Source organism: Triturus cristatus, chromosome 9 (genome assembly GCF_964204655.1).
Source record: "Triturus cristatus chromosome 9, aTriCri1.1, whole genome shotgun sequence".
Lineage (NCBI taxonomy): Eukaryota > Metazoa > Chordata > Amphibia > Caudata > Salamandridae > Triturus > Triturus cristatus.
In genome coordinates this window covers 1,280,376,480-1,280,388,637 of record NC_140592.1, presented here as the reverse complement: position 1 = coordinate 1,280,388,637, position 12,158 = coordinate 1,280,376,480, and the positions used below count along the sequence as shown (strand labels likewise).

Below are 12,158 nucleotides of genomic sequence, written 5' to 3'. Positions count from 1 at the left end.
CCTAGCAGATAGGGGCGGAGCTTGTAGGGTCATCGGATCAAGTTGCTGTGTTTTTATCCCAGAAAACGCGCCATCCGTATATAAAGCCATAACTCGTCTTCACAAGATTGCAAACCAGATACATCAGAATGCAGGCACCTGGACATGGTCCGGTTGGTTCTGGAGCGTGTTGTCAGCCTGGGGATGGAAAGTCCTATCCTTCCTAGGTATTGGCCTTCTCATAGTATTCAGTTGCTGCCTATGTCTACAATGTGGACCAGCGATTTGCGGCCTGTGTGCCACATCGTGTATTCCACGTTCAAGTTTTCATTCAAGATCCCGGAAGAAGAAAGAAGAGCAAATGATGTTACATGAACAGATTGATGGATTCCTGAAGATTGACATTTCATGAGGGTCCGTAGGGGACAAGGAGGGAATGAGGAAATATGATTTTTTTATGGTCAATTGTGTCCCCTATCTAGACCCCAACGGCTCCATGTACATGCTACAAGTACATGTATGTTCCCTCCACTTCAAGCTATGAAGACGCAAATACAATTGTGTCCAACGTTAATATGTACTCTTTCATATCGGCCATGAATGGGCCAGATATTCCGTTCCTAAGTATGCCTTGCCACCGTCTTTATATGGTATACTTTTCACGTTTTCCAGCTCTGGCAAGGTAGGCCCTGAATTCTGCCATCAAGCCTTTTCCTGCTTCTGCCTCTGAATGCTCCAGCCTGGACCTGCATCTGTATCCATGAACTTTGTCTTACTTCCTGCGCGGCTAACGGTGCCTAGCCCGGCCTGTTGCCTGCCAAAATTGTATTCAGCCTTCAAGTTATCTGCTCCGTTCCTCAAGAAATGCATTCCTGTCTAAATAGCTTAGGTAAACATCCCTCTAGCTGCAGAGCAAAGGGCCCGGCCTTACTGTCTCCGTGCAAGTAATTCATGACTCTCGTTACCATGGTAGGCCCATGCCCCCTCGCATCTCATGTAGACACTTAGACGCTTGTACACGCACTAGCAGTCAGTATAGAATAGGATCTGTCCGAGAAGACCTTTCCTTCTAGATAATATAGTTCCTTAAACACAAGATATTAGATATGATTTAGGACTAGGTTGTCCTGACACCCCAGACTTCTGTCTCCACATGTAGGGCTAAATGTCAAGTTCCCTTCACCCTCTAGTTACACGTCAATCACACGTCATGCGGCTGCGCGCGCATCTCTGCCATGTATTTTTCGCTGACTTTGCAGGATTCTCTTATGGATCCACCCATTTGTGTCACCATCATAATGGCGTTTTTAGTATACGCCTCTATGCACGCCTATTATAACGCCTTTTTCATTACGTATGTATATTCTTATCTGTATTATCAGCTGTTACGCCTCCTGCATCTGTCTTAATGTAATGCATTTCGTATATATACTATTACTTGTCAATAATGTATTGCTGATCCCTTCCTGAACCTTCGTGGTGACGGAACTCGATTGCCTGGTTCGAACCATCATTCCTTTGTAAAGGAATAAATACCCTATTATACCCTCGAATACCACGGATTCTGCCTCTTATTTTTACTGAGTTATTCGTATTGTATTTTACCGCATAAAAATAGTACAGGTAATTTAAATTTACCACAGAGGAGTATGCACTGCAGTGGACTAGGGCACCGAGAGGTGTGCACTGCACTGGAGTGGATACCCCTCAGTGCCCTGAGATACTTATGTAAGGGCACCTAGGGGTGTGCACTGCAGTGGAGTAGGGCACCAAGGGGTATGCACTGCACTGTATTGGATACCCCTCGGCGCCCTTACATACTTATCAAAGGGCACCAAGGGTTATGCACTGCACTGGAGTGGATACCCCTCTGTGCCCTTACATACGTATGTGAGGGCACCTAGGGGTGTGCACCGCAGTGGAGTAGGGCACCAAGGGGTATGCACTGCACTGTATTGGATACCCCTCGGCGCCCTTACATACTTATCTAAGGGCACCAAGAGGTGTGCACTGGAGTGGATACCCCTCAGCACCCTTACATACGTATGTGAGGGCACCTAGGGGTGTACACCGCAGTGGAGTAGGGCACCAAGGGGTATGCACTGCACTGTATTGGATACCCCTCGGCGCCCTTACATACTTATCTAAGGGCACCGAGAGGTGTGCACTGCACTGGAGTGGATACCCCTCGGCACCCTTACATACGTATATGAGGGCACCTAGGGGTGTGCACTGCACTGGAGTGGATACCCCTTGGCGACCTTACATACTTCTCTCAGGGCACCAAGGGTTATGCACTGCTCTGGAGTGGATACCCCTTGGCGCCCTTACATACATATGTGAGGGCACCTAGGGGTGTGCACCGTAGTGGAGTAGGGCACCAAGGGGTATACACTGCACTGTATTGGATACCTAGGGGTGTGCACTGCAGTGAATACCCCTCGGCGCCCATACATATGTAAAGGCACAGACTGGTGTACACTGCAGTGCAGCACATACCACTTGGTGCCCTTACTTAAGTAGGTAAGGGTGCTGAGTGGTATGGACTGGTGTGGATACCCCTCCTGGCCTCCTATACTTAGGTAAGGGCACCAAGAGGTGTGCACTGCACTAGAGTGGATACCCTTCGGCACCCTTACATACGTATGTGAGGGCACCTAGGGGTGTGCACTGCAGTGGAGTGGATACCCCTTGGCACCCTTTCATACGTATGTGAGGGCACCTAGTGGTGTGCACCGCAGTGGAGTGGATACCCCTCGGCACCCTTACATACGTATGTGAGGGCACCTAGAGGTGTGCACCGCAGTGGAGTGGATACCCCTCGACACCGTTTCATACGTATGTGAGGGCACCTAGGGGTGTGCACCGCAGTGGAGTGGATACCCCTCGGCACCCTTACATATGTATGTGAGGGCACCTAGGGATGTGCACTGCAGTGGATACCCCTCGGCGCCCTTACATATGTAAAGGCACAGACTGGTGTACACTGCAGTGCAGCACCTACCCCTCGGTGCCCTTACTTAAGTAGGTAAGGGTGCTGAGTTGAATGGACTGGTGTGGATACTCGTCGTGGCCTCCTATACTTAGGTAAGGGCACCGAGGGGTGTGCACTTCACATTGCCGTGCCCACTCTGCCCCGTCACGAAATTCCATGGAATCTTGCAAAGTTTTTGTGTAATTCCGCAGGTTGAAACTCAGCCAGTTCTGCCCACCACTAGTTTTGGGTTTTAGAGGTAGGTAGAGATAATGGGAGGTAAGGGTTTTTTAGGGTTCATGGGCGGGTAGAGGTAAAGGGAGGAAATGTTTTTTACCGTCCATAGGCAGAGAGCGGTAAAGGCTTTTTGAGGGGTTGGCAGATAGACGTAAAGGGAGGTAAGGATTGTTTAGGGTTATGGGGTGGGTAGAGGGAAAGGGAAGCAAACGTTTTTTAGTGTTCATAGGTGGGTAGATCTTAGGGTAGTTCCATGTTTTTAGGGTTCAGGGGTGGGTAGAGGTTAAGGGAGGTAAGGGATTTCTAGGGTTCCGGGATGGGTAGAGTAAAGGTGTTTATAGGGTTCAGGGGCAGGGAGAGGTTATGGGATATAAGTGTTTTTTAGCTTTCATGCATAGGTAGAGGCTAAGGCAGGTAGGCAGTTTTTAGGTTTCAGGGGAGGGTAGCGGTAGAGGAAGGTAAGGGTGTTTTAGGGCTCAGCGGAGGATAGCGGCAAAGAGAAGTAAGTGTTTTCAGGGTTCAAGGGTGGGTAGATTTAAGGGGTTTTTAGTGTATCGGGGCTAGTAGAGGTTAAGGGAGGTAATCGGTTTTTAGGGTTCAGGGGTGGGGAGAGGTACAGGGGTGGGGTAAGGTGTTTCAAGGGTTTAGGGGCAGGTAGAGCTAAAGGGAGGTAGGATTTTTTGGGGGTTCAGGCACGGGTAGCGGTAAAGGGATTTTGTTTTGGGGTAACAGATAAATAATCACAATATATACACATATGTTAGACCTGGCACCTTGGCGTGAGTCTCCCTTCCACTTTTTGTCGCTGTGCCTCATGTGTTTTTATGGTGTTGGCCGCTCAGAGCACTGTGCCACTGCCAACCAGTGCCACAGTGCAAGTGCTCCCTATGTAAAATGTATATGTTGGTTGGATTCCATGATTGGCTTATTTGGTTTACTATCAGACCCCAGTAAAGAGCACCAGGAGTGCCAGGGCGTGTAAATACAAATGCCGCTGGTGGGCTTGCAGCACTGGTTGTGCCACCCACAGAAGCGGCCTGGTAAAATGTGTCTAGGTCTGCCATTGCAGAACCTGCGTGCAGTCTGGTAATGACATGCTGACTGGCAAGTGCACCCACTTGCCAGTCGCTAAACCTTCCCTTAACTTCATGTTAGTCACCCCTAAGGTAGGCCCAAGGGCAGGGCGCATTGTAGCATAAGGTAGGACAAGCCCTGATGTGTGTGGCATGTCCTAATAGTGAATTACAGCCATTCTCGTTTTTCACTATTGTAAGTCTACCCTGTTCTCATAGGCCAGAATGGGCTGTTAAGATTGTTACATCCTATGATCCTAACAGACCCAGGTAGAAAATCGAGTTTAGTATGCCTGAACTCAGAATAATAAGGTACATCTTTTAGTAAGGTTTATTTTAATATTCTGCCTTTGCAAATGCCACTTTTAGAAAGTTGGCCTTTGCTTGCCTGACCATTTCAGCCCGCCTCTGCGTGATGTGTATCTGCTGTCTGGCTTGTGTGAGTGACAGGGCTGGGGAAACCCAGATGGGCAGGGCTAGGTAGCCTGGTGGTGAATAGAGAGATTGACATATAGATGGGTGGGAGGAGTACACCTGGACTCTGAATAGGGCTGTGCTCTGCCACCACAATGTGGAGCGTCTGATGGCTCTGCCCTGCACCCTGAAAGAAGAAGCCTGCATCGCATCAACAAAGTGCTCCAGAACTGGACTGAACTAGGCAAGGGCCCCCGTGGCCTGGGAGAACAAAGGATTTGTGGTATAAATGTAGGAGACCTGCTCCTAAGAAACTATATCCTGTCCTGCCAAGAAGAAACCTCTGTCCGACCTGAAGGAACTGGAAAAGCTGCATGGAGGAGTACTGTCCCTGACCTGGGGGATTGGCCTGCAGTGGTTGCCTTGCTGCTGAAGAAGAGGAAGAAAAGACTCAAGAAACTTTTATTTGACTTGTGCTGAGAGATCTCCAAGGGCTTGTGAGTGAGCTTGCCCCCTGAACGAACTCCCAGGACCAGTGGACTTCACCGCCGTGAGATCGCCTTGGAAAACGGACCGTTTTCCCCGCATCTTCGACTCGAACTGCTGCGTACGTCTCGCTGATCGCAGCGTACCCCCTACAAGCTGGTATCCCGCTCTCCGGCCCGAACAATGTGACTAAGGCCCCTCTACGAGCCGTAGCTCGCACCGCAAAGGAAGGTATCGTCCGGCCTGAGCAACGCGACTAACAGGCCCCTACGAGCCGTGGCTCGCACCGTAACGGAAGGACTGCGAACCGTACTTGCTACTATCCCCTACAAACCGTTCTGCCAGCGTATGCTCCTTTCCCCTGCTTTGGAAAGGCTGTGGTGCGTACGGTAGTTGCGTACGTCTCCCCTGTGCGGAGCGTACTGTTCGCTTGTATCCAGCGCTTCGAATCAAGATTGCCGATCTCATGGTACGGCACGAACACCGCGACGAACCTTGAACGCACCGTACCTACGCACCGTCCCCTGAAGCCCTGCACGCCCAAGGTCTAACGTACCGTAGTACGCATCGCACCAGGAGGATAACACACCGTACATCGCGCTTGATGTCAGCGCAGCATCCGTGACGAACTCACCAAAATTAAAGGTACTGTGCCTGTTCGCACCGTAGGGTGTACGCTTCATCCCGAAGCGCCTACAGTGCGTGTGAGACTCGTTCCCAAGCAGTTTTTACCGCGTACGAAGCGTTCGGACAGGAACGAAGCACACAGAACTTTAAAACTACGCTAAAACCATGAACTCTTTGTTTAATAAGTATTGTGGGCCGGTTAAACGTTATCTGGTCTTGTGCTAAACCTAAACTATATATATATAAAGTATTATTTTTCTATATCCCAGTGTGGAGTCCATTTGTGGGGTTGTCACTGAGTTACTGTGTGTGTGTTCACAAATGCTTAACCTAAACGCTCTGAGATAGGCCTTGTCTGCTCGCGCCAAGCTACCTAGAGGGTGAGCAGGGGTTATTGTTGGAGTGGACCCCCCTACCCTGACTGGAGGAAAGGTTTCCTGCTTGACACAAGTACCTACCTGTGCCAACCAGAGAACCCGGATTCTAACAACATACATATATGTGTGAGCATTGCACAGTGGTGGTCGTCACTGTGTAGTTATACGTAAGTCAGAGTTTCCCTACGAAAAGCTTTTTTGGTTTGCTAATTATTTTGGCACTGTTTGATGAACATGCACAAAGCTTTCCAAAACAAAAGATCATTCATATCCGCTCCTTTCTGGTAAGTTTCAGATGGATCCATCAAGCGGGGGCCAAGAAAAACTGGGGGTTTCTTTAACAGTTTTACCCCATGTAGTCTGCATAGTAAAAATTAGACAAAGATATAGAAAAAAAGGCTATACAGAATGACACCAAATTTGGCAGATAGCTAGATTTGTACTCAGAAAGTGTATTTTATGTGATTTGGGGTAAATCTATCCAGCTGTTTTTGAGAACGTAAGCTTAAAAATAGTGACATCTAGTACAGCCAATTAGGAAAACAAAGGCTTCTGATTGGCTGGTCCTGTGGAACAGAACAATCTGATTGGCTGCCCACAACATGGATAGAAATGTTGTGGCCACCATTACAGGACTCGAGGGCTTGGTCCCAGAACCCTACAAGAAACATTTGAAATAGAATATAAGGGCCACTAATGGGATACCCTATACTCTGGGCTTCAACTAAATAAAGAAATTAGGTCATCACAGTCCAGAGACACTCAACATGGCCCTCTGTGTACTCTTGCTGGTGTCCAGCTGGACTGGCAAAATAAATAAGAAATGTATAACATCTCATATGAAGGGCTCTGTGAGGCGGTGTCTGACCAAACGGGATAGGGCACCGGGCAGGCCCTGCAGCCAACCTTTATCACGCACAGCCAAAGGCCACACTAAAGTTTTTTTTTAGCTTTAGTAGACCTACGTATCACTCCACTTTAACCTTTAGTTTTTTCAGTAAATATATTGATATATCTATATCTGCATTACACAGTAGCGGTCGCCACGCTGTAGTTATATGTTGGGTCAAAGTTTCTGTAGAAAGAGCACTTTTTATTTTGCTAATAACTTTGTCATTGTTTGATGACGCTTCAGAAAACTTCCCCAAAACAACGTTTATGCACCTTCCTGGAACGTTTTGGGGTGATCCTTCAAGTGCAGACCAAGAAAAAGGTGTCGCCCGAAACACGTTTTTCCAATGTTAATTCCAATTGGAAGTTTGGGAAGTGATAGAGAAAGTACGACTGAACAGAATTACACCAAATTTGGCAGAAATCTAGATCTTTTATAAGAAAGCGTGTTTTCTGTGATTTGGCGTATGTTCATTTATCTCGTGTAGAGAAATTAATGTTTAAATTCTAGTGATATCTGGATGGTTAGTCCCACAAATTAAAAAAAATAGAACACTGATTGCCGAGGGCTGTTTTTCCCATAAAAAAATACTGTGGGCACCATTTCAGGACTTGGGGAATCCATCCATGTATCCTGTGTCTTCATTAAAAAAAAAAGGATATAAGCAGACAGGGTAGGAATACCCTGGCCCTTACAAGGGAGGCCATAATAAAATAAGTATCATACCACATGTTGAACTTGGCCTTCTCTCGAGGATCATCTTCAAACTTTTTACGTTCACCCTCCTGTTTTCTGGAGTTGTTTTAGTTGGCTTTTACTTCTGTGATTGTTACCACTGCTAACCAGTGCTAAAGGGCCTGTGTTGTCTCCCTTAAACTTGGTGAAATTGACTTACACCTAACTGGCACATTTAATTTACTTATAAGTCTCTAGTAAAGTGGTACTACATGTACCCATGGCCAGTATATTAAAATCTACTAATGGGCCTGCAGCACTCATCATGCCATCCACTTAAGTACTCTTTTGCTAGTTGAGCCAGTGTATGCAGTTTCACACTGGCAATTTGCCTGGCAAAACCCTTCCTTTTTAATACATCTGTAACCCATATGATAGGCCCTAAACAGCCTATAGGGCAGGGTGCAGTGTATTTAAAATGTTCGCATGTACTTCTAAGTTTCACATGTCCTGGTAGTAACAAATTCTTACATTCATTTTTTACTACTGCAAGGACTACCTCTCCCGTAGAATAACATTGGGATGCCTTGTTATATTTATTAAGTGATAATGTTTGATTGGGAGCAGGTAGGAATGTCGTGTTTGATGTCTGAGGAATTGTAACTTAAAGCCCTCTTAGATGGTAATGTCGGATTTTAAGTCACAATTCTGAAAATCCCACTTTTAGAAAGATAGCATTTTCTTGTCTTAACCGTTTGGTGCCTGCAGCCTGTTCCCAGGTCACATGACTTAGTGTAATTGCCAGCTGGCTTTTGTGTATTACTCCCAGCCAGTATCACAATAGAGGGTATGGGTGTTGGCAGGATGATGGGGCAGAGCTGTTTACCACAATTGTACCTCAAAGGACCTTCTCCAGCACACTCACAAAGGATTTCACACTAGTCTATTGTGACCCAAGACAATCTGGGGCCAGGGCAGGGAGGAAGAAAGTTCCAGACACATCTGTGGGGGATAACTCTGTAAGCTTCTCCTTCTTCAAAATGGACACCAGGTATAAATAGAGGGCCCTCGGGCCCAATTCTTCAGATCACTTCTGGACCTATGTAAGACTCAGAGGATTGACTGCTGCCTTGCTGCTCTCCTACAAGAAGGACTACCCAGCTTCTCTGCCTGTAAGAAGGACTGCCCAGCTGCTCTGCTGCCCTGATGCTCTGCCTGTAAGAAGACTGCCCCGCTGCTCTGCTGCCCTGATGCTCTGCCTGTAAGAAGACTGCCCCGCTGCTCTGCTGCCCTGATGCTCTGCCTGTAAGAAGACTGCCCCGCTGCTCTGCTGCCCTGATGCTCTGCTTGTAAGAAGACTGCCCCGCTGCTCTGATGCTCTGCCTGTAAGAAGGACTGCCCAGCTGCTCTGCTGCCCTGATGCTCTGCCTGTAAGAAGACTGCCCAGCTGCTCTGCTGCCCTGATGCTCTGCCTGTAAGAAGACTGCCCAGCTGCTCTGCTGCCCTGATGCTCTGCCTGTAAGAAGACTGCCCAGCTGCTCTGCTGCCCTGATGCTCTGCCTGTTAGAAGGACTGCTCTGCTGCCTGAGGAAGAAGAGTCTGAACCCACACCTTGAACCCAGGACCACCAGAGTGACTCCAAGGGTTAGTTGGCTGGCCTCCGGTTTTGAGCTACGGGGACACAACAGGCTCCACTGAGCCGACGCATCGACGCAGGACTGTGCATTGAAGCTTTTGTACTGCGGCTTTGCAAGTACCGACCCAGTGAAATGCATCTAGACACCGACCACTGGGCCAGCTTGACGCATCTCGACTCAGCGCAAGCATCTCGAAGCAAGGCTTCGCCCCACTAGCAGCTTCATCGGCCTTGACGCAGCTCAGAGCACCTCGACACCCGCATCACAGCTCCTGAATCGATAGCGTCACCAGCACAGACACAGCATGATGCATCTTGACGCAGGGTCTTGCACCGCAAGCTCCCACCGACAGCTCCTTAATGCCGCGCAGGCCAACACAAGGACCTCGCATCTCGACACCCAGGACACAAGGTACTTTTAACTGTGGACTGAACTCCGTACTGTATCCGGTCTGCGCTTCATTGTAGTCAGCCTGAGTATGTGACTTAGGCCCAGTCCATCGATACCGGATAACCGCAATTCACAGTTCTTGCTTCTAAGCTCTACTTTTCTTCACTACCCTTACAATTTGCATATCTGTGGTTCTACTAATTGGAGTTTTGTAGTTTTTGTCTTAAAATTATTTGTTAAAGTTTAATCTATTTGTCTAGAGTCATTTGGGATTTTTCTTGTGTTGTTTTTCACTTTATTACTGTTTGAAGTGCTGCATACGTACTTGATACATTGGCTCTAAGTTGAGCCTGACTACTTTATGCCTAGCTGTCAGAGGGTTATGCTCATATTAATTTGGGGTCTGCTTGTGTTTCACCCTGACAAAAAGTGTGGTTATTAGTTGAGGGGGATTTTAACCACCCTCAACCAATAGCCCAATTTGTCACACCACAGTTCCCATGGTCTCCCGAAGGACCCAGCACGGACTCCCATGAAAGTGTGGCATCAGCAAGGGAGGTTTGCACAGTCTCACATCAGCACTGTTGGCACCTCAGTTATGGTACCACGGGGGAGTATTTGTGGTGGGAGTACATGGTCTGTTAGCTTCTTGACGGGGTTGCATGCCCGTGGAGGGTTGAGCAGAACGTGGCCTGCAGCCAGGTCCTGTGATGCGCACCACACACAGTCTAAAGCTATCGTCAGTGAGGGAGGTTGGTGAATAGGATTTTTAAAAAACAGATATTCACTGAAAAACTTATGGTTAAAGTGGCGGTATAGTTAGGTATGGGAATCAGATTTTACTCAACATTAACAAAACCTTGAAAACTCACTGAAGAAGCTAAAGGGTAAAGTGATGGTATCGTTAGTTAAGTTGATAAGATTTTATTTATGGTTAAAAATATTAGAAATTCACTGAAAAAACATAAAGAGTAAAGTGATGTTCTAGTTAGGTCTTGTAATAATATAACAACTACTATTTAAAAAAGAAAAAAAGTGAGATTCACCAGTTCTACTTTACCGCGCTAACTATACCGTGCTCCTCACTATGCACTGCTCATGACCTCACAGATGACATCAATCCTGGCATGTTAAATTACATCATTGATGACATCACCAATTAAATCTCAAATGAAAGATTATGACCTCACTGATGACATCATCCAATAGATATGACAGTTTGGTGTAAGTCTTTCATGCTGGAAGGTGTTCGGCAAGGTAGACGTGGAGCCAGTTTTCCATAACATTTGTAGCACTAATGGGCGAATCCTTTCGCAACAAGCAGAGTATGACGCACATCTGCGAAATCTCCCACAAGAAGTAGGTATTATACTCATTTTTTAATGCTGTCGAGGTACGTGTTGGACCCGGCCTCGTGGCGTGGTCCTGGCCCCCTTTTCAGGCCGACCGGGGACCCCTTCACCCTTCGGGGTCCCCCCTGGATTGTACACATCTACCCACACCAGCCGACGTGACCCGGCCTCCCCCCGGCCGCGGCCCCAGCGAAACCCCGACATCGAGGCACCAAGATCCGGCCAGGGGGCACCACGTGACCAATCCCCCGATCCCGGAGGAGGGGATTATCGATGGGACCCCCTACCGTCCCCCAACGCCTGGGTGCAATCGCTCTCCGGCCTCCCTGGGCACTGGCACCTCTCCCGCTGGGCGTCTGGCCTCTCCCAGCCCGGCCTCTCCGCCCCCTCCGGACGCAAGGGTCCGGACATCAAAGGGCTCCAGACCTATATCTGGGGCGAACCCGCACCAGGACAGTAGTTGTATCCTGGAGTCGAGAGCCCTGCTGATCAGATCGCGGCTGACCCTACGGAGAAAAGACTCTTATCTGGACCTGTACCTCGAGCCCTGCTGACTGCGTCGCGGCTCCACCTTGCTGAGAACAAGACCCTCACGGAACCATCGGAGCCCTGCTGACGCCGTCGCGGCCCAACCTCGCTGAACGACCATCGGAGCCCTGCTGACGCCGTCGCGGCCCAACCTCGCTGAACGACCATCGGAGCCCTGCTGACTTTGTCGCGGCTCAACCTCTTCGAGCTGCCCTTGTGTCCGGCACCCGACGCTCCAACTCCCGGAGCCCCTCCCAGCTTGAGGCTTAATACCTGGGCGCAGGGTACCCCCGTACCAGGCTGAAACTGAGACTGTCCCGCTACCCCTTCCCCACAAAGACATTGAGACTCTCTTGCGGATCCCTCGATCCACCTGTACATATTGCCAAAGAAACCTACGATAATTACTGATAAAGATATATGAGAACTGAAACTCGTTTCGAGTCCTGTGTGGTGGTGTTACTGGGCTAGTACGATTATAGGGGAAGGACCTCTCCTCGGAGGCTTCTCAGCGGCG

General features: G+C 48.6%; 1 protein-coding gene across 2 annotated transcripts in view; it reads left to right on the top strand.

Moving 5' to 3' along the window:
* SLC25A21 (solute carrier family 25 member 21) overlaps positions 1-12,158 on the top strand; it is a 957,302-nt gene that overhangs the window by 931,036 nt on the left and 14,108 nt on the right. The window lies entirely within an intron of this gene.